A 26,075-nucleotide genomic window follows, 5' to 3' on the forward strand; every position below is an offset into this window, starting at 1 on the left:
AATCTAAGACAAAGGAGCCAAGAATATGTACTAGAGCAACGGAAGCCTCTTCAATAATTGGTGCTGTGAAAATTAGACAGTCACATGCAAAAGAATGAAACTAAATCACTTTCTCACACCATGCATAAAAATCAATTCAAAGTGGATAAAAGATTTGGATATAAGACCTGAAACCATAAAATGTATATAACAAAACATAGGCAAAATACTTCTTAACATATGCTTCAGGAACAACATTGTGAATTTGTCTCCAGCAGCAGGAAAACATAAACAAAAAGGACTACATCAAACTAAAATGTTTCTGTACAGCCAAATAAACTGTAACCAAACCAAAAAGAGACTACATCAAAAGGGAAAAAATATTTGCATACCATACATCTGGCAAGGGGCTGATATCAAAGATTTACAAGGAACTCATATACCTCTACTAAAAGAAACTGAATAACCTAATTTTAAAATGGGTAATACAACTAGATAGGCATTTTTCCAAAGAAGACATACAAATGGGCAACAGTCAAGTGAAAAAGTGTTCATCATCACATACTATCAGAGAAATGCAAATCAAAACCCTGAATTACCATCTCAAACCTGTGAGAATAGCCCATTTCAAAAGAACAAGAAACAATAAATGCTGATGAGGATGTGGAGAAAAAGGAACCCTACTACACTGTAGGTGGGAATGTAAACTGGTCCATCTCTTACAGAAAACAGAATGAAGGCTTTTCAAAAGAATACAAATAGACCTGCCACATGACCCAGCAATTTCACTCCTAGGTATCTACCCAAAGAACACAAAAGCACTAATTGGAAAGGAAACTTGCACTCCCAAGTTCATTGCAGCACAGTTTACAATACGCAGGATATGGAAACAACTTAAATGCCCAAAAACAGATGAATGGATGAAGATGTGTTATACTTACTTACTTACACACACACACAAACACACACACACGAATACAACTGAGTAATCAAAAAAGACAAACTCATGACATCTGCAGCAACATGCTATCGCAATTAAAATAATAAATTATTTAAAAGATCTTAATGTATATTTATATACTCCCAGATATTATTCTATGGATACATATATATGTCTTTAAAAAAATAGTTACTACTCAGGGTAGGCAATATTCTGACTAGGTGACCAAAATTTTTTTTTATTTATATATTTTTTACATCATTGTTCATTTTAAAACAATGTTTGCTTTCTCCCCCCACGAGGTGTAGTACCTATAAAATTTCCCTCACCACTCCCTCCTCCTCCCCTGCAGGATGTCTCTGATTTATAATTGTCTGTTTTTATTTCGTTGAGTTTTGGTTTTTTGTTTTTTTTTACACAGATGTCTTATTTGGAGGAAGGAGAGGGTTCAAAGGGAGAGAGGAAGGAGAACAGGGGACTGAGATGATGGTGCAAGGGTGTATTGGTGAAGGAAACTCTATGGGGACTATACCTGGGGCGGGGGAGCAAATATTGTTTAAAAATGAACAATGATTTCCCTGGTGGCGCAAGAGGTTAAGCACCACACTATGAAGCAATTCATAGCCTCTGCAGCACAAGTTCGATCCCCAGCTGGCCAGGGAGAAATCCACATGGCAAGGCAGACCTCTCCTGTCTTGCCCACTGCTCCCCTCAGCAGCGTATTTCGGTCAACCTGTTCTGTTCCCCACTCTGTCTCTGGTGGATCCTCTCACCCCCTGCATCTCTGGCCTGTACCCCAGCTATTGCATGCATAAATAAATAAATAAATCTTTAAAAAAAATAAACAATGATGTAAAAAATAAATTAAAAACAAATTTCCTTCACCAATGCACCCATTTACCAACTAGGTGAGCAAAATTTACCAGTGAGAAGCAAATGGACAATTGCGTGTCTCCTCATGTGAGGTCCTATGATGCAGACAACATTGCTCATTATAGTATTGTGGCTGGGGGGTGACTATTCCAAGATCATCATGATCAAACAAACTCTAATTCAAGAACATCTTAAAAAATAAGCTGTGTACTTTCTTCAAAATGTTAACTTCATAAAAAAAATGAATGTCATAAAAGACTAAGAAAGGCCAAGAAACCATTCCAGATTAGAGGTGATAAAGAATCATGACAACTCATGTAACATGTGAGACTAAACTAGTCTTAGACTGGAACAAAAAAATGCAGATCTCTGAGATAGGGAAGTTCGTGTCCAGACCTCAATAAAACTGTGTGCAACTGAGAAAGGGCTGTCCCCACAGTCTGAGGTGAGCTGAAAACCAGCAGGAGCAAGAGCCAAGAGATGAGCCAGACAGCCATGAGATGGAGTCTAGAGGGGGATCCAGCCACTGCTGGGGCAGACCATGCACGCAGGAGAGCATCCCTCAGGCTCTGCATCTTCAAGACAGGGAGATTCGCATCCAGACCTCACCTAAACTGTCAGAGCTTCCGACATCCCAGAAGGAGCTCACCAAAGAGATGCTGGCCAATACCAACAATACAGTGTCCCAACGAATAGGACAAATCAGAAAACAAGCAGCAGGGAGAAGAAAAACTACAAGTAACCAAGCAAACCCTTAGGGAAAGGATACACCACAAAAAAAAAAAAAAAGCAACAGTGACTTGAAAAAACTTCTGAGCCTTCCCGATAGAGAATTTAAAATTGCCATGATTGGGCCTCCCTGGTAGCGCAAGGGGTTAAGACGCAACCTGTGAGGCTGTCTGCAGCCTCCGCAGCATGAGTTCAATACCCCTGGCCAGCCAGGGAGCAGCCGGACCATGGTGCAACAGACCTCTCCTGACTCGCCCGCTGCTCCCCTCAGCAGTGTATTTTGGTCAATCTGCCTGTTCTGTTCCCCAATCTGTCTCTGGTGAACCCTCTCACCCCCCACACCTCTGGCCTGTACCCCAGCTCTTGTATGCATAAATACATCAATCTAAAAAATAAAAAAAAACCATGATTAAAAAACTAAAATCGAAAATGATATGGGAAAAATAATCAACGATCAGAAGAATGAAATTGAGTCTTTAAAAAGGGAAGTGAGGGCCTCCCCGGTGGCGCAGCGGTTGAGCGCTGGGTTGCGAAGCTGCCCGCAGCCTCTGCAGCGCCGGTTCGATCCCCGGCTGCTCCCCGGCCAGTGGAAGAGGGTCCCACATGGCGCGCAGACATCTCCTGCCGCCCGCTGCTCCCCTCAGCAGTGTACTTCGGTCCTTCTGCCTGCTCTGCTCCCTGCTCTGGCTCTGGTGAATTCTCTCACCCTCCCGCGCTTCTGACTATACCCAGTGCTTGTAAAAATAAATAAATAAATCTTTAAAAAAAAATAAAAAATAAAAAATAAAAAAAAAAATAAAAAGGGAAGTGAAAGAAATGCAGGAGATCAAAGGATTAATGGAGGAGCTGAAGAACTCTGGGAAAAGCAAGAAAGCAGAATAGATGAAATGGAAGAACAAATAAGTACTCTCAAAGACACAGAAATAAAAAGAACCAAAACAGAAAAGGGAAGAGAAGTATGATGGAAAAAGAATGAAGAAAAACTTTGGGAACTATATGATTCCATGAGGAAAGGAAATATAAGAGTTATAGGGATCCCAGAAGGAGAGGAGAGAGACATAGGAACAGAGAAAATATTCAAGGAAATAATTGAAGAGAACTTCCCAAGCATGAAGAAGGAGCTGAAAATAGACATACAAGAAGCAAGGAGAACACCAAGCTTCCATGATGAAAGGAAAAATACAGCAAGACACATAATAGTAAAGCTCCCAAGAGTCCAAGACAAGGAAAAAATAATGAAGCTGACAAGAGGAAAGAAACAGATAACATACAAAGAAAAACCAATCAGGCTGACATCAGACTACTCCGAAGAAACACTACAGGCAAGGAGAGAGTGGAGGGACATAGTCAACAAACTCCAAGACAGCAAATGTCAACCAAGAATACTCTATCCCGCAAAGCTTTCCTTCCTCTATGAAAAAGAATAAGAATAAGAACCTTCCCAGACAAACAGAAACTCCAGAATTTCATTACAACTAAACCCCCACTCCAAAAAAAACTACAAGGAGTCCTAAAACCGGATCCATAAGAGGGATGAATAATAACAAAACAAGACAAAAAATAAAACCACAGAAAAGACAAACAAAATGGCAAATACAGATGCCAATGTATCAATATTAACTGTAAATGTAAACAGACTAAACTCCTCAATAAAAAGATACAGAGTTGCAGGCTGGATTAAGAAACAAAACCCAACCTTTTGTGTTCTCCTGGGAACACATCTAACTACAAAAGATAAAAAGACTGAAAGCAAAGGGATGGAAAACAATCCCACAAGCAAACAGACCAAAAAAGATAGCGGGAACAGCTATACTTACATCAGATAAAACAGACTTCAAACTCAAAAAGTTAAAAAGAGATTCAGAAGGTCACTACATTATGATCAAGGAGACAATACATCAAGAAGATAACGCTCATTAACATACTCACCAAATGAAGGTGCACCAAAATATATCAGAAAGATATTACCATCTCTGAAAACAGACATCAGAGGAAATACGTATGTAGTAGGAGACTTTAACACACCACTATCAACAATGGATAGATCAGTAAGACAAAAAATAAGTAAGGACACTAAAGCTCTAAACAAGGATCTAGACCTCTTGGGCTTATCAGACATCTATAGAACACTACACCCCAAAAAATCTGAGTACACATTTTTCTCAAGCACACACAGATCCTTCTCCAGGATCGATCACATACTGGGACACAAGACAAACATCAACGGATACACTAAGATTGAAATTATACCAACCATCTTCTCTGACCATGAAGGCATCAAACTAGAAATAAACCATAAAAAGAAGGCAAGTAACTCTCCTACCTCATGGAGATTGAAATCCACACTAGTGGAAGACCACTGGACTAATGAGGAGATCAAAGAAGAAATTAAAAAATACTTTGAGCTGAATGACAAGGAGGACACCAATTTCTTAAATGTATGAGATGCATCAAAATCAGTAATAAAAGGAAAATATATAGCAATACAGGCTCACATCAAGAAACAAGAAAGAACTCAAAGAAACAACCTAATCTCACAGCTCAAAGAACTAGAAAAAGAACAACAAAAAATCCTAAAGCCAGTAGAAGAAAGGAAATATAAAAATCAAAACAGAAATAAATGAAATAGAAACTAAAAAAACAATCCAAAAGATCAACGAAACCAAAAGTTGTTTCTTGAAAAAATAAATAAAATAGTTTACAAACCCCTAGTCAGGCTCACAAAGGAAAAACGGGAGAAAACATGAATAAATAGGATCACAAATGAGAGAGGAGAAATCACAACAGACACAGCAGAAATCAAAAGAATAATCAGAAACTACTATGAACGGTTATATGCAAACAAGTTCAACAATCTAGAAGAGATGGACAAATTCCTACAAATTTACAATGACCCAAAGTTAGATAAAGAAGAAATAGAACACCTAAGCAGCCCAATTACAAGCAGCGAAATTGAAATGGTAATCAAAACCCTCCCCCAAAACAAAAGCCCAGGACCAGATGGATTTACAAGTGAATTCTACCAAACATTCAGAAACGAACTAGGGCCTATCCTTCACAAACTCTTTCAAAAAATTGAGAAGGAAGGGATGATACCAAACACGTTCTCTGAAGCCAACATTACACTAATACCAAAACTGAACAAGGACAACACAAAAAAAGAAAACTACAGGCCAATCTCTCTAATGAACACGGATGCAAATATCCTCACTAAAATTTTAGCTAACGGAATCCAACAATGTATCCATAACATTATTCACCATGACCAAGTAGTATTTATTCCAGGGACACAAGGATGGTTCAACATCCGAAAATCAATCAATGTAATCCAACATATCAACAAAAAGGAATATAAAAACCATATGATAATATCAATAGACGCTGATAAATCTTTCAAAAAGTACAACACCCATTTATGATAAAGGCCCTTGAAATTCTCAGGATACAAGGGACATACCTCAACATCATAGAGGCTGTATATGACAAACCCATAGCCAATATCATTCTCAACAGAGAAAAGTTGAAAGCACTTCCATTAAGATCTGGAACAAGACAAGGATGTCCACTCTCACCACTGCTTTCTAATATAATACTGGAAGTCCTATCCAGAGCAATAAGACAAGAGAAAGACATACAATGAATCCAAATAGGCAAGGAAGAAGTAAACCTATCACTATTCACAGATGATATGATAATATACATTAAGAACCCCCAAAACTCCACAGAAAAACTAATCAAACTAATCAAACAGTTTAGTAAAGTAGCAGGATACAAAATCAACACGCAAAAATCAGTAGCCTTCCTATACACAAACAACAAATCTGAAGAAGAAGAAATCAAGGAAATCATCCCTTTTATTATTGAAACAAAAAAAAAATCAAATACTTGGGAATAAACCTAACAAAAGAGGTAAAGGACCTATACAGAGAAAACTATAAAACACTGTTAAAAGAAATAAGACGCAAAGAAATGGAAAGACATCCCCTGATCATGAATTGGAAGAATTAACATTATCAAAATGGCCATCCTACCGAAGGCAATTTACAGATTTAATGCTATTCCAATAAAAATTTCAATGACATTCTTCAAAGAAATAGACCAAATATTGATGAAATTCATATGGAGCCACCAAAAACCCCAAATAGCCAAAGCTCTCCTGAAAAAAAAAAGGGGGGAATGGAGGTATCACACACCCAGACTTCAAACTATACTACAAAGCCATAATAATCAAAACTGCATGGTACGGGAACAAGAATAGACACACAGAACAATGAAAACAAATAGAAAATCCAGAAATAAACCCACAAATTTACAGTCAACTAATCTTTGACAAAGGAGCAAAAAATATGCAATGGAGCAAAGAAAGTTTGTTCAATAAATGGTGCTGGGAAAACTGAGTCACTACATGCAAAAGAATGAAGCTTGAGTACTACCTCACACCATGCACAAAAACCAACTCAAAATGGGGCCTCCCCGGTGGCGCGCGGTTGAGCACTGGGCTGCAAAGCTGCCTGCAGCCTCTGCACCACCAGTTCGATCCCCAGCCGCCAGCGAGGGTCCCACATGGAGCGCAGACCTCTCCTGCTGTTCCCGCTGCTCCCCTCAGCAGTGTACTTCATCAGTCTGCCTGCTCTGCTCCCCACTCTGGCTGTGGTGAATTCTCTCACCCTCCTGTGCTTCTGACTGTACCCAGTGCTTGTATAAATAAATAAATAAATCTTAAAAAAAAAAAAACTCGAAATGGATTAAAGAACTAGACATAAGACCTGAAACCATAAAAATACATTGAAGGAAATATAGGTAAAACACTATATGACATACACCTAAGTAACATCTTTAAAGACACATCACCCAAAGCAGTGACAGTGAAGGAAAAGATAAACAGATGGGACTACATCAAATTAAAGAGCTTCTATACAGCCAAAGAGACAGTAACCAAAACACAGAGACACCCACCATTTGGGAGAAAATTTTTGCACACAATACTAATGATAAAGGACTAATCACAAAAATCTACAAAGAGCTGATGAGATTCTACAAAAACAAAATAAATAACCCAGTCAAAAAAATGGGCAGAAGAGCTAAAAAGAAACTTCTCCAGGGAGGAAATGCAAATGTCCAATAGGCATATAAAAAAAAGTTCAACATCCCTTATCATCAGAGAAATGCAAATCAAAACTACCATGAGATACCATCTTACACCAGTGAGAATGGCACATATGAAAAAAACTAGCAACAACAAATGTTGGCGAGGATGTGGAGAAAAAGGAACTCTCCTGCACTGATGGTGGGAGTGCAAACTGGTCCAACCACTATGGAGAGCTGTGTGGGGGTTCCTCAACCTGCAAAAAATGGAGCTTCCATATGATCCAGCAATTCCACTCTAGGTATTTACCCAGAGGACACAGAAACATTAATTCAAAAGGGCACCTGCACCCCTATGTTTATCGCAGTACTATTTACGATAGCTAAGCTATGGAAACAACCCAAATGCCCAAAATAGATGACTGGATCAAAAAGTTATGGTGCATATACACAATGAGATATTACTCAGCAATCAAAAAAGATAAACTCATGCAGTTTGCAGCAACATGGATGGAGCTGAAAGGGATCATGCTCAGTGAAATAAGCCAGAAAGAAAAAGAAAAATACTGGATGGTCTCGCTCATAGCAGGAATTTAGAAAACCTAAATAACGGATCCGGAAAAAGACTAATTATACTAATGTGAAAATCAAAATCAACAAGCAACTGTAAGACACACTATGGGGTGGGGAGAAGGGAGTAGGATCAAAACAAGGGGGATGGGATCAAAACAAGGGGGATGGGAATTTAGAAAACCTAAATAACGGATCAGGAAAAAGACTAATTATACTAATGTGAAAATCAAAATCAACAAGCAACTGTAAGACACACTATGGGGGGGAGAAGGGAGTAGGATCAAAACAAGGGGGATGGGAATTGTACAGGCACTATACCAAGATGAAAATGCATACTTTATACAAAAATTAAAAATGATGTAAAGAATATCTAAAATGTAAAAATTAATAAATAAAAATGAAAATGAAAAAAAGCAACTGATGACATTATCGGCAGAAGGAACAATTGGCAAAATTGGAACTATGAACTATAAATACAAGTATTGTATAAATGCTAAATTTCCTGCACTTGATTAGATATACGAGGGTCTATAAGAGAAAATATTGTTCTTAGGAAACATAAGCTAAAGTATTTAATAAAGGGATATTGTGAGTGCAGTCTTCTCTCAGATGGTTTACAAAAAATAATGTGGGTGTACTCACAGAGAAAAAAATGATAAAGCTAAGATGACAAAATGTTACAATTTGCTATATTTGACTAAAGGATATGGAGCGTTAACTATACTATTCCTTCAACTATTCTGTAATTTTTAAGTTGTTCTGAAAAAGCTTGCTTAAGGGATTTGATCAATATTAATACAAGAGGTGTTGGTGTTAGAGTGGTAATAAGCACAGTTGCTTCCAATTTTAAAGCATATTTAAAAATAAGAACGCATTTACACTTCATCTTTAATTTCAACCCTAATTAGGAAGCAAACAAAAATATACTTTCAATGGAAAAGTTGGAAGAAATAATGTGACATAAAGCATAGATAAATATTTTATGAGAGGATTAAAGCTTTAACTAGTACAGCAATTATATACTGGTGATCAGTTTATTGTTCCACTTGGATTTCATTTTGGGCTCAACAGGGATCCCCATTGTAATATTAAAACATTTCATTTCTTATCTATAAATAGATTATTACATTTGAATAAAAATAAGTTCTGTAAAAATGTAAGAAGATTGCATCTAAAGTTAACTAGGTTAAAAAGTGCACAGGTACCAAATCTAGCTCCTATTCTCACTAGCCTTTAAAACCTAATTAGCAGGAAGCACAATTTAAATATAGAAAGTAAAAGGCACTCAGACCAATCTTGGGAAACAAAAATCTAAAGGTGTTACTCATGATGTCTTCAGCTATAAATGATTCTATAAAAAACAGGTAAACATTCAAGCAAAATACTTTTAGTTTTCCAATTATTTCTAATGTTATTTAGGTAATAAATATATAAGAAAATATATAACCAAGAGTTAGTTAGCCAGCACAAGTCACAAAGGGCCTCAGAAAACTCAAACACCAAATCACAAACCCACTCACCCAGCACCCATAAGAAAGCGCCACATGCAATTACAATAATCAGAGGCTTTCAACCTTGTGAAAAAGAACTCAGAAAAGTGGCAGGCAGCCCTTTCTGAATTTAATGAGTCAGTATTTCTCCACAATAAATTAAAACATATTTTGTTTTTAAATTGTTAATGGTTAAGAACTCAGAGTACAAAAGATCTCCCTTATCCTACTCCCCCAAAAGACAATCACAGTCAACCATTTCACTTGGGGGCCTTCTGGCAGTCACTCTTGGTTTTCTAAATAATCCATTTGCACAACTATTTTTTATTATCACCATATCTATGAGACATTACCACTCAGAGCATGATGCTTCAGTCACCTTACACTTCCCATGAACACACTCCTCCCTTCCTCTCACTGTCTCTCTCAAATCTTAGTTCTGCTGCTGGTTACTTCTAGGATACACTTCCAATTATATCTTTTGTTCTAATCAACTACAAATTATCTTAAGTCCTCATTCACAAAATAAGGCTATTGCAAGCTATGCCTATTCTACATCTCCTTCCAACCCTTTTAGTTGTACTTTTTTTTTAATACTGTCAAGATTTAAAACTCATATTCTGTTAATTAAATAAACCATCCATGTATTGTCTGCAGCAATGGTTCTTAAACTGTAAAGTTCAACAGAATCACCTAGAGTACTTGTTAGAATACAGATTGAAGTGCTCTCTCTGCGTTTCTGATCAGTAGATCTAAGGCTTTGCATTTTCTAACAAGTTCCCAGATGATGCTGACTCTGCTGGTCCAAGCATCAAACTTTGAGAATCCCTGGTCTAAAGAATGAGTCTCTAAAGGTAAAAAACAATAAAAACACTGCTCACCAAGGGCCAAACAGCACATTAAGAAAAAATGTTTGGCCACTCAAGAAAAAATGTTCCTAGTGCCATAATTAAATGTAATCTCCTTTCCTCCTATTATCAATTGCTGCAAAGCACACTAAGTTTTAATTTTATTTACATTTAGAACACAATTTATTGCACTATTTTCCCCCATTGGAAATTCTTCCACTTTATGTTTGTGTGTGGATACATGCGCCTTTTGACTTATTTTCAATTTAATCTCTCTATAACTTAGATTAAGAAGCTAAAGGATTTCTCTTCTAATTTGAACCAAGTGCAAGTTACAGTCATTCTGGGATTTCACTGTACTACGGAATACTTTTATTGTTTCTTGGAGCTCTAGGGAAAGATGAAGACTGGCGATATATACTTGAAAGTCATCGCTTTCAAGAGACAGCCGCAAGTTATCAGTAGAGCATAAACTCAGTAATAGATCTGTCTCAGTTTCTTTGTCTTTTGGTATCACAGAATGACATGGAACACTTGCAGATTAAATAGACAAATGTACTTATTATTGCTTCCCACCTATCCTTAACCCAAAAGGAGAAGGCAAGCCCCACATCTCACATGCCCATTATGAGCTAGCACACACAGAAGGCAGAAAAGCAGGCAATGGTCTCAGCAGCCTAAGTCACCTACGACACTAGCTCCTGGAGGCTCTTGAGCAGATGAAAAAATAGTTTTTCTGTATAGTAAGGAGGTCCTACCAGGCAAGCAAATACCCAGGTGTCCTCTACCAACCACCCAGAATTTCCAGTTGCCCCTACATGTACCCAAAAATTTCCCTCTTCACTCTCCCACTACCACATACACTCTCATCTAACATTGAAATCAACACTTAGGATGCCATAAGCAAACACTAATAATTTCAGAATCACAAATTCCATTTTGGTCAGTCACCTGGTGATCACCTTAAGGGAGTCTCATTATATCATGCTCAAGAGCCACAGAAAAGGAAGGTCTATAAGGATTGCCACTGCTACAGAAGGGATTTAAATGCATGAGACTGGATGAGATCACCTTAGATGAGAACATGGAGAGACAATGAGACCAAAGATTGTACTCCAGATATCATGGGCAGTAGAAATGGTGAATTAGCCAAAAAGACAAAAAGAAGTAGACAGTGATATAAGAATAAAACCAAGGGCCTCCCTAGTGGCGCAGCGGTTGAGCTCTGGGCTGTGAAGCTGCCCGCAGCCTCTGCAGCACCAGTTCGATCCCCGGCCGCCAGGCGAGGGTCCCACATGGCGCGCAGACCACTCCTGCCGTGCCCGCTGCACCCCTTAGCAGTGTACCTCAGTCCTTCTGCCTGTTCTGCTCCCCACTCTGGCTCTGGTGAATTCTCTCACCCTCCTGTGCGTCTGACTGTACCCAGTGCTTGTATAAATAAATAAATAAATCTTTAAAACAAAAAAAAGAATAAAACCAAGATGCTTGGTAGTACTGGGCTGTTGGAAAAGTCATGACATATTTTGCGCAGTAAATGTAGAAAAAATGCTTCATGATTTTTCTGATAACCAAACATACATATCCACAAAACTAGTTACTTCAAGAATAAGGGAGACATTAAACATTAGGGAAATACAAATCAAAGCCACACAGACATGTACTTCTAATACACTAGGATAGCTACAAAATAATAAAAATAATAATAATAATAATAATAAATAACAAATGTTGACAAAGATATGAAGAAACTGGAAGTCATCAGACACACTGTTGGGAATAGAAAATGGCACCACCACTTTGGAAAAGAATCCAGTATCAACAATTCCTCAAGCAACTGTGATTTGGAGTAGAGTAATCAGTGGAAATGGAGAAGAATGTGTGGGGTCAGTGTCTTGCAGAAGAACATCCAAAGATCATGCTAGTAGACTGAATATAGAAAGCAAGAAAGAGATGAATGAGAGCAATAAACACACAGGGCTAATTTCAGTAAGACAGTCAGGGGAACCTCCCAAGGGGGCAGCATTGGGGTTAACCTCAATAGGAAATACAAGATGGAAAGCGGCACATCAAAAAAATTATGTCTCTTCAACTACAAAGCATATCAAGATTTATCACGTGTTCATAATATGATGAAGACAGTAAATGAAGCCCACTTGGATATCTCTACAAAAAAGACTGTTCAGTTTCCCATTTCCACAGACATTATGTGTGCCTAATAAGATACAAAAATTCTTATGAAATATTCTTGCAAAATATCATGAAGGTATTAGGAGTTATTTTCAACTAATCAAATATTAGCATTTGCTAATTTGGTTATTATTCTTCCCATTTGGATCAGTACATCTTTTGTAACATAAACATCTCTGGATACTCCAATATCCAATAATCACACAGACCCCTGAAGTGTACTTATGATTCATAACACAAGAATTAGCGCTCATGATATTGTCATTTATTTTCTAATCACTTCCTTTGTTATTGAAATTGCAATGTAAGCTCATCAATGAAGCCCAGTGCTTCACTTTCTCTTCTTTTATATTCTCCCCAACATCTCACATAGTTCTCAAAATATAGTGGGTATTCACTAAATATTTATTTTTTTAAAGATTTATTTATTTATGCATACAAGAACTGGGGTACAGGCCAGAGGTGTAGAGGGTGAGAGGATTCACCAGAGACACAGTGGAGAACAGCACAGGCAGAATGACTGAAATACACTGCTGAAGGGAGCAGCGGGCAAGTCAGGAGAGGTCTGCTGCGCCATATGGGGATCTCCCTGACTGGGGATCGAACTCATGCTGCAGTGGCCACAGATAGCTTCATAGGTTGCATCTTAACTCTTTGCACCACCAGGGAGGCCCTCACTAAATATTTATTTATTGATATTTATTAATATTAAGTATTTATTAATGTAATCATCTTTGTCCCTGTCAATGTGTTAGTCATTTCCTTATTCAAATATTTACTGAGTACCTCCTATACTGGCCCTATACTAGGAATTAAGAATTCCTCTAATACTGAAATATTTCCTACTGAATTTCACCAGTGTGGGAAAAAACAGAGATAAAAGAATAGTAAATTCCAATACAGTGGAAGGTACACTGTGATGAAAAAATGCAGGATTCTATAGAAGCACCTAAGATGAGCCTTTAATCCAGATAAAGAGGGTATAGAAAGGTTGCTCTGAGAAGAGATATATAAAATGAAATGTGAGGGATATGCAGAAATTAGCCATGTAAATGGTGCAGGGCAAAGTTGGAGAGAGGCAATAAAGCAGTATGTACGAAAGTCAGAAATAAGGAAAAGCATGGACCGTTATGGACCCAAACATAATTCAATTCGGCTAGGGTATAGAGGGGGCCAGCAGAAAATGTCAGTCAACAGATACAACTAGAAAGGTAAACAGAAGCCAGGTTTTTTACCTTACAAATCATCCCAAGAGTAGCAGAAACCCACAGAAGAATTTGGAAGCAAGAGAGTGACATAATCAGATTTTATTTTCAGAAAGATCATTCTAGGAGCCTCCCTGGTGGTGCAGGTGGTTGAGGGCCGCACTGTGAAGCTGTTCGCAGCCTCTTCAGAGCAAGTTCGATCCCAGCCAGCCAGCGAGAATCCCACATGGCGCGGCAGACCTCTCCTGTCTCCCCCGCTGCTCCCCTCAGCAGTGTATTTCATCAGTCTGCCTGTTCTGTTCCCTGCTCTGTCTTTGGTGAATCCTCTCAGCCCCCCACACTTCTGGCCTGTACACCAGTTCTTGTATAAATAAATAAATAAATCTTTTTAAAAAAAATCATTCTAGGTACAGGGAAAAAGGAATTGGTAAGAGCAAGACTGGAGGCAGGAAGACCAGTTGGCAGGGGAGTGGTAAAAGAGATTTTGGATAGAGCGGCACTAATGAAATAGCAACAGAGGCCGAACAAAGTAGAAGAACTGAGAGTTACTTATGAAAAGGAATAATTAACCCTAATAATGTTACAACATACATGCAGTAATAATATATAAAAAATATTAAAGGTATGGTGATAAGTGGGAAGAACAAGAGATGATACCCAAAATTATAGCTTGAGCAGTTCAAATAAGAGGAGGAGGTATTGAATTTTAGGCTGAGTTTTAGTTTCCATGAGCCATCCAAGAAAAGTGATGCCCAACAGTGGTTACTTTAGATGAGTATGCAACTGAGGGGAAGGGCATAAAGAAAAAGGTTTAAAAGTCATTGGTTCCCAAGAGTTGAAAACCTAAGTCCACACAAAAACTTGCACATGAACGTCACAGCTGCATTATTCATAATAGCCAAAAGATGGAAACAACTCAAATGCTCACCAACTGATAAATGGATAAACAAAATATGGCGTATAGTCATGTGATAGAAGCCACTCAGTGACCAAAAGGAGTGGAGAAATGACACATGATGAAACATGGAAATACCACGATAACACTGGAAAAGAAGACATACACCAAAGACTGCATATTATATAATTCCATTTATATGGAATGTCTGAAATTGTGAAATTTCTAGAGAAAGAACATAGATTACTGGTTGCCAAAAAATACGGGTGGGGAGGGTCAGGGAGAGAGAATGGAAAAGAGAAGGACTGGGAGTGATTGCTAATGGTGCAGGATTTTCTTTCTGTGGTAATTAAAATGTTCCAGAATTAAGACAGTGTGACAGTCGCACAATTTTATGAAAATACTAAATAACATGAAATTATATTCTTTAGAAGAGTTAATTTTATGGTATGGTAGTTACATGTCCAATTTTTTTGAAAAAAGGAACAAAAAAGTCTAGGGTAATTGCTCCAATATGGAGCTATCACTATAAACTCTGGGAGAAAATATTAAAAACACTACCTGAAGGCACTGGAGAGCAACGAAAAAAAGAGAAATTCAGGGCCTCCCCTGGCGGCACAGTGGTTGAGCGCTGGGCTGTGGGGCTGCCTGCAGTCTCTGCAGCGCCGGTTCGTTCCCCGGCAGCCAGTGAGGGTTCCACCCAAAAAAAAAAAAAAAAGAGAGAGAGATTCAAAGAAGAAGGCAAGAAGGCAAAGGTATGGGGAGAAGAGGAGTAGGGGAATTTTCAGGTTGGTAGGCAAGTGGGTTTTATATGATTTATTCTGAAGGCAGGCTCCAGTCTGTGCTAGGCAGGACAGTTGAAACTGGGATAAAAACACATTGTCTTACTGGTGTGAAGAACCAGCTACACCAACCAGAAAGAAAAGGGGAAAAGGAAAAAAGGAGGAACTCAGAAAAAGAGTTTGTGGCCAAATTCCAAGCATAAACTCTACCCAAAATTTTGACTGGCTGCCCCCACAACCCAACCCCTGTCTGCATATATGGGGCAAAGTGCAAGGAGTCCAGCTAAAGCTAAAAGAACTGAACAGAGATTTCAGTTGCCACTCACTACAGGGAAGAGTGTCCAGAGTTTGAATCCAACTATTATTAACTATGATCAAAGATGTAAAGAATTGAGAGCTACAAATAGAGTGATGGCATGTGATTCCTTAGGAGATACAGACTGCCCAGGGCACTCATATAGTAAGTTTCATATTATATTCTATCATCAGTTGAGAAAGGCCAGCTTGAAAGGAAAGGTATTAAAGAAGATACTGAGGCTAATTCTAAAACATCATAGGAGATTAGCCAAGTGTGCTCAGGGAAAAACGGAGTGGTAGCATGTACAGCTTGTAATTTACATTTTTGACCTAAAAGATCAAAATTATGATTTCTCTATACTCAGTAAGCTAATATAGAATGCTGTACACGGTGGGTTCACTCTTTCTTGATGACATATCCACCCATATGTGTTTTAATGCCCCTTGCCTTCTGCTCTAAGATCAATAACAAAGTCTGGGACAGGATAGGAGACACTGTTTTAGGTTTGTTAATCCAAAACCCAAATATAATGCATAGTTTTGTTGGATCATTTCATCTCCTCAAACACACACACACAATCACACATGCGTGTATAAAGCAATATAGATTATGTATGCACGTGTGTGTCTGTGTGTGTGTAAGCACACATGCTCCTGGGCCTGCCTGTCTGCTTGGATGAGGTTAGCTGCAGTGAAAATAGAAATGTACATATTCAAAGTTACATTTGAAGGAACAGCTGACAAGACTTTATGTTTAACTGAATGGAGAGTGTGAGAGAGTGCTCTGTAAAAATTTGCCATGCTTTCTACAGCCTCATTTTAATTCATACAAGACTTTCTGGTAGATCTGATCTTCTCTGATAAATCTTCCTCATTTCCTTACTTTGTACATATTTTAATTTTATAGTTAATTTTTTAGATTGAGTTTCTGACAGTAAGGAAAACCAGTAAGCCTAGCTTGTTTTACATTTTGGAGATAAATAGTACTTTAGCAATTTGGGCCCAGAATATAATTAGAGTAAATCTCATTTATTGTAGTATTATTTAATTGCATATGTATACACATATATATATATATATTTTATAAAAGCATGGAGATATATATATATCTTTAAACCTGGAATGGAAGATGCCTTGGCTCCTTATTACTTTTACTGATGGGTGTTCTGTTCATCTCAGAGAAGAAAAATTTTTTATGACTAACTCTGTAAATTACCACTGCAGGCTTATTTCAGACCCATTTTTCTAAAAACATTGCTTTATAAGTTCATTTGCTTCTAGCTTAGAAGATGGACATTACTGATTTTCTAATAAAACTTAGAGGATTTATAAAACATTTTTTATGTACTAAAGTTGCCCCCTCCCATATCAGATATGCACTATGCATTTGCAATCCAAAAGTCAGTTATGACTTATCTGATCGGTAAATTTTGAAAGCTGCACACACATAGCTTTGGGGGACAACTCCTCTGTGTTATATGTTTTAGGGAGGTAAGCTTGTGCTTGTACAGCATTGAGGAGAAGTTGAATTAGTTTGCCTCTGCTACCTAATTCTGTGGAAGTCATGCACTAAAACCTGTTTTCCAAATGTTCTATCACTAATAAGGCTGAAATTTTGATTTTGAAAACAAACAAACAAAAAATCTGTAGGGCCACTCAAACTCACAACATTTTAGGCCTACCAAATATTTCTGAAACCTTATTTTAATCTAATCCTATATATGCTTACTACATAGTTAAAGACCTAAATAAATTAACTGGAATAGAACATAATCTCTTCTAATTCTACATTAGAGTGCTTTCAGCTTTTACCTAAACTTTGAAATCTGTAGTTTTCCCTACAGATGAGAAAGACATTTGTTTTTACACAGTTCTTATAGAAATTGACTATTCTTTAAAAAAAAAAAAAAAAAGGAGCCCTGGAGGAGGAACATGGAGCCAAGAGACACGTGAAGAAACTGCGCTTGCCTTTTGGTCATGGACTGGTTGACACAGATGTGGGTGAGACTCATGGGGAGGTGACAATGGCAGTTTTTGTCTTGATTTTCATTTTGCTCTTTTCCTTCCAGACTTGTTTGGTCGTTTCTGATCCTTTTTCTGTGGGTCCCCACTGGAAGATGCTTTAGACTTGTGGCAGGCTTTGGGGCCTGGTTCTGGCCCAATCTTGCTTGGGTGGACTTTTACACACGAGGGGACGGGTAACTTTGGGTGCTTGATTTGGAAACTATATTCTCTGCCTTTCCTGTATTGTTTCCTAATTGTATTAAAGTTCCATCCCATTAAGAAATAAAAAATAAATTTAAAAATTTTTTAAAAGTATACTAAACAATTATTAACATCAAAGCTTAAATCTACATTACAGAATGAAGGCATTGGAGTTTTGTTTTGTTGTTTGTTTTTAACATCTATTATATATAGAGGATTCCAACATTGAGAACAGAAATCAGCAACTCCTGAGGCGCGAATGCAGGTAAAAGGGGAGATGGGAGAGGTGAGAGGAGGAGTGTTATCTGCAGATCACCCTTCCCCAATTCCTCCCCAGTACACCCCTTTCCCAGATGCTATAATATGAGGTCAGTCAGTCCAGAATGAAGGGGAAAGAGCTGAGCATTAGGGCTAGAATTGGTAAGAAAAAATAAGGAAATAAGTCCTTTCTGTAGAACAGAATATTTAAGGTGCTGCCTTTGGTACTTCTGGCAAAGATGGTCACATTCTCACTTACAACCTTTCAGTGATAAGGCATATGAAAAGTTTTTAATTTGAAGCAATATCTTAAGTTGATTTTATTCATTACCAAAAATTGTTAAGTTTTCTAGATTTCACTTATTCTACAGAAGTATGATGCGGAAAGGTAACCCTTGTACATGATACTAAAGCTAGTTTTTAATAACTTTCCCAATAATTTAATACTGGGTTTATGTTAATGAGTATAGGGCTTTCATTATGTTACACATCTATTGTATATGCTTTATTCAACATTTTTTAAAATATCTAGTTAATTCTTTTTTTTAATTTTTTTTAAGATTTATTTATTATTTATGCAAGCACTGGGTACAGTCAGAAGCGTGGGAGGGTGAGAGAATTCACCAGAGCCAAAGCGTGGAGCAGAGCAGGCAGAAGGACCGAAGTACACTGCTGAGGGGAGCAGCGGGTGGCAGGAGAGGTCTGCGCGCCATGTGGGACCCTCCTCCGATGGCCGGGGAGCAGCCGGGGATCGAACCGGTGCTGCAGAGGCTGCGGGCAGCTTCGCAATCCAGCGCTCAAACGCTGCGCCACCGGGGAGGCCCTAATTCTTTTTTTTAAAAAAGATGTATTTATTTATTTTTATACAAGAACCGGAGTACAGGCCAGATGCACAGGAGGGTGAGAGGATTCACCAGAGACAGAACGGAGAACAGAACAGGCAGACTGATGAAATATGCTGCTGAGGGGAGCAGCAGGCGCGACAGGAAAGGTCTGACCCACCATGTGGGACCCTCACCGGCCGGCCAGCATCGAACCAGCTCTGCCAAGGCTGTGGACAGCTTCACAGAGTGGCGCTCAACTGCCTGCACCACCAGGGGAGGCCCAAAACATCTAGTTAATTCTACTGGATAAATATGAACTACAATCCCCTAGGCATTGTACCTGTTATACAAATAAGGAAACTGAGACATGGTAGGTTAAATAACTTGCCCAATGTGAGAAACTGTCAGATTCAGTATGTAAACTTAGGTAGTCTGGCTCCACAACACAAGTTTAATGAATGCTTTTGAGCTTTATATGTGCACACAAATCACCAGGTCTTGTTAAAATGTAAACTCTGGTTTAGATGATCTAGGGTTAAGTCTGAGATTGTATTTACAAAAAAGCATCTGTTTACCCCAAAGTTGCTGGTCCAGACCACATTTTTAGCAACGCTAAAACCACTCTGCTTTGTTGTCCAACAAAGCTTTAAAAAAAGAGTGGTATTTAATTTAGGAGCTAGTATAGTAAAGTGAACAAAAAGGCAATTGTCCTAAATTTAATGACTGAGCCAAGGTGCTGTTTTCAAGTGATGTGAAGAATTTCAATTAACAATGAAGTTCAAGACCAACCTAAAATACATTTCATTTGTGTAATATCCTTTTGTTTTACTCTTAGGACAAAAACCTATTTTTCCTTATTCCCATGCAAATATACAGAATAAAAATAACTGGTTTTTTTTTTTTGAGAGGGTAGACAAGCTTTTCAACTTGGCAACCACTAAACATTACTTGTAAAAGCAGACATATCAAGACACATAACTCTTCACTATTCAATTATCAGATATGCCAAAAAAAAAAAAAAACTGCAAAAGACAGCTTGTCTCTGGATTACGCCAGCTCAGCAACATATTAAAAAAGGAATTACAGAAAGAAATTGTTCCAAATAGTCAAGTGTCTCTATTAAAAACACTATGCTTTAGGCCCTTAACATTTAAAAACATCGCTGTCAGAGGTTAAGCTGATTTACTTGTTTTAATCCAGATCAATGCTAAAATATAGTTAATTCCTAACATATTTAAACCTTATTTGACATTCTCAAAATCATGTCATTCTCAAAATCAAACTGTTTCTAAAAATTATCTTCCAGTCTCTTTTAAAGACTATTTAGTTTCCTTTGTTTGGGTATTCTATTTATCTTCCTTATGTGATACTTGAAAAATATGATCAAAGAATTTATTAGATTTTGAAATTAAAATTTATTTTGAAACCAAATGAACTATAATAGTTTTCTCCAACAAGTTACATATTTTTTTAAAAAAAATCTCAACATTCTATATAGAGAAACCAAACAAAAGTTCAAGGAAAAGCCCAACCCAAGCTAGCAATGTGACCACAGAACTGAGGCATACAGCAATGGAGGGGGAGAGAGGAAAAGGAGGCTCAAAATGTGGGAGAGAAGAACACAAGGGATTATGGTGACCAGTGACATGGTGGCAGGAGAACCATGGTGACTACAAAGATGTAAGAGAAAAAAATTAAGTCTGGGTTTGAAAAATTGATTATAACAAAATATTTAGCATGAGTTAAAACGTGATCCAAGTAATCAAATGAAATTGTACCAGTAATCTTGAAGACTCCTCAGCATTTGAATTGCATATTCCAAGTTAACTTTAAAAGAAAGTAATTTATGTAAAAAATATGTTTTGCATATATTATAGTACACTAAATTACACAGTTTTTATTGCAGTAGACATTGAACCCTTTCAGAAAAGAGAAAATTAAGCTAATGAATTAATGCAATTTGTTTAAAGTCGCCTGATAATTGAAAAAGTAGAAATGAGTCCAACTCAATCTGACACCAAAGTCCAGGATTTCTCCTCTGACCTATATATTGCATTTCTAACATGAAATTATTGAGTGTTTAACTGAGTTCACGAGTATTTCTCATACACTGACAGTGGACCTTTAGCTTTAAAAAGACTATACCTGTACTGGAGTGCAAAGCCATCTAGGTCCACACTATTGGTACTAAAACAACCAATTATTAAATATCAAGTTAACTGGAGAAGAAATAAACATCAATCTCAAGCAACTTAATACACACATATTTAGATAAGGACAAGGACACCTAGAAAATTAATTTTTTATTCTAACAATATCTTTTGAAGACTTAATGTAAGAACATGGTTCTGGGGACTGAGGGTATAGTTCACCAAACATATACACAGATATCAAATCTCAATGAGAAAGTGAGCTACCTAAAATGGCCTGAAGGTGTCCTAGGAAAGCTAAAATAAGAGCAGGGGGCTTCTGGGGTTAGGGTCAGTAAGGTTTGTTATCATTTTGTGAATATTTCAATGGACCTTCAAGTAGTTCATGCCAATCTGAAAAAGCCATGCACAGCCTGGATAGCAGCTTGTGCAAATACTGGATTGTTATAGCTAACAAAACCCAAGCACTTGCTCAGATTGGTCTGTTTGTTAATGAAGACTTCAGCAGAAATAACATTTCTAATAAAAATGAACATTGACAGAATAGCGTGGTATCCAAACTCCTGAGGAAGGTGGTAAATAAAGAGGTTTTTGGCTGCCTGCTGGGCTCTGCTGTCGTAAACTCTGGCTGCACAGTGTGGATTGGTGGTGGTGGTGCTGCTGCATACTGCTGAATCCCTGAGTAGGCCCGTGTGAGGATGTCACTGGTGCCACCGTGCCATTTGTCAAGCCCATAGCACCAAATCCTCCATTCAGAGCCACCATACTGTTTATGGTACCTGCTTGTGCACTAATAACCATCAATCTAACAATGCCTCTTGCTAACCCTTCCAGAGTCCCAAGGGAAGTCAAAGAATTAATGGCCGCACCAGTATGTAGAGCTGAGGGTTAAAGCAGCCATAGGACTTGTGAGGGGTTCCCAGAGTGCTGCCAGTGGTAGAAGATTTGCACTGGTGGTGGTGGCTGAAGTCTGGGCTGCAGCTGCAGCCCCTGCCAGCATTGCCAGGTTCTGTAACTGTAAAGCATTCATACCTGCCACTTGATGAATACCTCTGAATGCAAGCAGGTTGCTGGAGCAGGTGGCCGCTACAGAAGACTGCTCTGTAAGGCCGCCCAGGACAGTTAGGTCCCCCAGGTGGCAGTGTTGAGCTGCCACATCTGCTTCTGGAGCTGCTGGACCTACTGCAGGTGCCTTTGCTTTTAGTGCTTCTGAGTGTCAGGAAACTTAACCAAGATGGGTGAAGAGCAACCCTCTATGGTCTTTGGTTTTATGTTCTGTGCCATTGCCTTTAAAGAAAATGTGACAAATGCGAGACCTGACTCAGTCCTTCAGGTCCCAGAGAACCCAGCATTCCCCTATCTAGCCAAAGGGAGAAAACACCACCCTGATATCACTCTCATTACATTTCTTTAAAGCCATTCCTATGAACAATTTTCTGTCTTCTACAGTATTTGACTTTTCACTATCTTCAGGTTTCATCTGAATAAATGATTCATTCCAAATAAAATTTTAATATTGTGCAGTGCATTCCTGGCCTCAAGTGCAGCTTTTCTTGCATAAAATTTTACAAAATAACAACCTCTACTCTGGAAAGGGATCTGACTCCCATCCTAGAGGACAATGATGTGGTAGGCAACTCCGTAAGGCTCAACACAAAAAGTTCTTTCTGCTCCCTGTTTGATGAGGACCAGAGGATTTGTCCAACAAACATCTTAATGGCATCTGGGTCTGGCTGATATGGGTGATCCAAAGCACTGTTCATCTAGGTTGTGCCATTAACTCTCAGGGGCTAGCAGGTGGCCCTGACCATCAGGTCCCAGAGGACTGGAGTAGTGTGGGGGCAGATATCAAAGCAGTAGCCTGTTCTTTTTTGTCAGTATTGCTTTGGCTATTCAGGGTCTTTTGTGGTTCCATATAAATTTCAAGAATGTTTGTCCTACTTCTTCGATGAGAATATATGTACTTGTAAGGATCGTGAAAGTTCACATCTCTGTAATTTTTAAAGTCTAGCTCCTGAAATTCCATGGGAGATTTTTCTGACATGCATGTTATCTGCCCTTTTATTTACATGGCTTTCTTAGGTATTTTTCTCAGTTTCCTCTTTTTTCATACTTTGCGATTCTGCTCCAGATTTCTGGGTTTTGGTCACCATAAGCTTGCACAGAATGTCTCGTGTAATTAAAGTTGTCCTATTTCTGTTGATATATCTTCATTTGCCTGTACAGGTGCTTCCTCCCTTTAATGTCTTCATTGTTGCAAATTACTCTTTTTTATACTGTGAGTCTGGCACAAACCAAAGTGTCTTTAGTTATTTTTACAATGCTTCTTTCCCTTTAATCTTTTTGCTATAACTAAGCTTTCAATACACTTTTCTAAAATAGTGCTGCAACTTTCTGATTCTATCACCATACTCAAGGTTTCATGTCCTTTTAACTTTGCATTTCAGATAGAAAAGTTCCTTTCAACATTTTTTGTAAGGCAGGTCTAGTGGTGCTAAACTCCTTCAGCTTTTGTTTGTTGGGGAAAGCCTTATTTCGCTTGATCTGAACAATAACTTTGAGAATAGAATATTTTTGGCTGGTAGATTTTACCTTTAATTTTTTTAAATAACTTTATTTCTTTAAAGATTTATTTATTTATGCATACAAGAGCTGGGTACAGGCCAGAGATGTGGGGGGTGAGAGGATCCACCAGAGACAGAGTGGGGAACAGAACAGGCAGATTGACTGAAATACACTGCTGAGGGGAGCAGCGGGCGAGACAGGAGAGGTCTGCTGTGCCATATGGGTTGCTCACTGGCTGCAACTTTTGAATCCGGGGATCAAACTCATGCTGCAGAGGCTGTGGACTGCTTCATAGAGCGGTGCTTAACCCCTTTGCTCCACCAGGGAGGCCCACCTTTAATATTTTAAATATGTCATTCCCTTTCTCCTGTTCTATAGTGTTTCTAATTAGAAATCTGAAGGACCTTTATAGATTACACACATTTTTCCCTAAGAGCTTTTAATATTAATCATTTATTTTTGACAATTTTATTATGTGCCTTGGTGTAAGTTTTTCTGCATTTGATAATTAGGTGTTCTATTTGTTTTGTAAACATGTATATTCATTTCCTTCCCCAGGTTTGGGATATTCTCAGCTATTCTTTATTTAAATAAGCTCTCTGCTCTCTCCTTTTCTTCACTTCCTGGGATACACATTATCCTTATGTTACTTTTCCTCTTGGCATTAGGTCGTTCTCATAGAGTTTCTTTATTTTTAAAAAGTCTATCTCTCTTCTTTTACCTGAATCATTTCTAAATTTCTGTTTTTAAGCTTGTTAGTTCTCTCTCCCATATGATCTATTCTATTTTTAATGCATTTTCTATTACATTCTTCACCTCATTTATTGAATTCTTGAGTTCTAGAATGTTTAGTTCAACTCTGGAGTTTCAAACTCTTTGGTAAAGTACTCCTTCTGCTAATTAACTTTATTCCTGAGTTCAATGAGTAGTCTTTCTGTGTTCTCTAAGTTTTCTTTCATTGAATTCATCGTAATAGTTATTTTGAATTCTCTACTAGATCAAAATTTTCAGTGTCTTCAAGATGGATTCAGGACAATTATTACTCTCTTTGTAGTACCATTTTACCTTAATTTTTCATGCCATTTGATGATATATTTGGAGTATCTAACATCATTCTTAAATTTGCAATGTTTGGATTGCTTTGACTCTAATTCAACAGTTTAGTAATAAGATGTCTTTCTTATTTTCCAGTAGGTGGTGCCATGGCTTTAGTTTTTGCTCATGGCTTGCATTCCAGGATTCAAAAGTTGCTGCCATGTCACAGTCACTGCAGTGGTCCAGGAAGGATCTTGCTCAAGTGCAGGTCCCCGGTTGCCCTTTCTTCTTGAGGTCGTAGACTTCAGAGCCAACCCATGCATACAGCCTGCCAACGCTCTCCTTTTTTGAGGCCACAGTTCCAAGTCACAGCTGTCAGTTTCATCTGGGGCAGGCACAGGCATCAATGCAGTGGGAAGAACAGATGAGGGAGCTGTAGTCACATACACTTTCACTGCCACCCTCCTCACCAGGGTCCCAAGTCCACACAGTGTGCCTCACTGCAGCCTCAGTGGGTTCACTTGCACCAACAGTATGGGTATCTACACTATTTCTGCCCTCCTCTCACTGGAGCCACAGATCAGGCTGGTGACTCCACCATCACTGCTTCCCTGGCTCCATCACCTCTGCCAGTCCCAACCCACCCACCTGCAGACACTCAGATGTATGGATCTCTCCAGCATCTTGGCAAGATGAACAGAGGAACCCTTGTTGAATTAAAGATGCCCTATTAGTTGTAGATTAAAAGGGAGAAACAAAAGAAGCATCTTATGCTGCTATGATGTTGATGTCCCCTCCATCACTCATATTTAAAATACTTTTAATGAGCACTTTGTACAATAAACATTAAAATTACAAAGAAGTACAGTGCACTTTTTTCATAGACTCATTAGCTAGCTTCAACAACTATCAACACATTTTTTGCTGTATTAAAATACCTCATAAACCTTAGCCAGGTGAGATTAACAAACACCTATCTACTCAGACATATCTATTAGGTCCTAGTCTAAGAGAAAAGAGGAACTGTGTACTTACATGCTCTGATAAAACTGCGCTTTCGCACAAACTCGGTTACAAAATGGTACGGTGCAGCAAAATACATTTTACTAACAATGAACATCCACAAAAACACAGGATAGATCTTCCTTGACTTAT

General features: G+C 38.3%; 1 protein-coding gene and 1 pseudogene across 1 annotated transcript in view; both read right to left on the reverse strand.

Annotated features, from left to right (window-relative positions):
- SMYD3 (SET and MYND domain containing 3) overlaps nt 1-26,075 on the reverse strand; it is a 768,831-nt gene that overhangs the window by 708,835 nt on the left and 33,921 nt on the right. The window lies entirely within an intron of this gene.
- Nucleotides 21,624-23,171, reverse strand: LOC119244538 (CUGBP Elav-like family member 2; annotated as a pseudogene).

This window comes from Talpa occidentalis, unplaced genomic scaffold (assembly GCF_014898055.3).
Source record: "Talpa occidentalis isolate TD23 unplaced genomic scaffold, MPIMG_talOcc4v2.1 talOcc4.14, whole genome shotgun sequence".
Taxonomy (NCBI): Eukaryota; Metazoa; Chordata; class Mammalia; order Eulipotyphla; family Talpidae; genus Talpa; species Talpa occidentalis.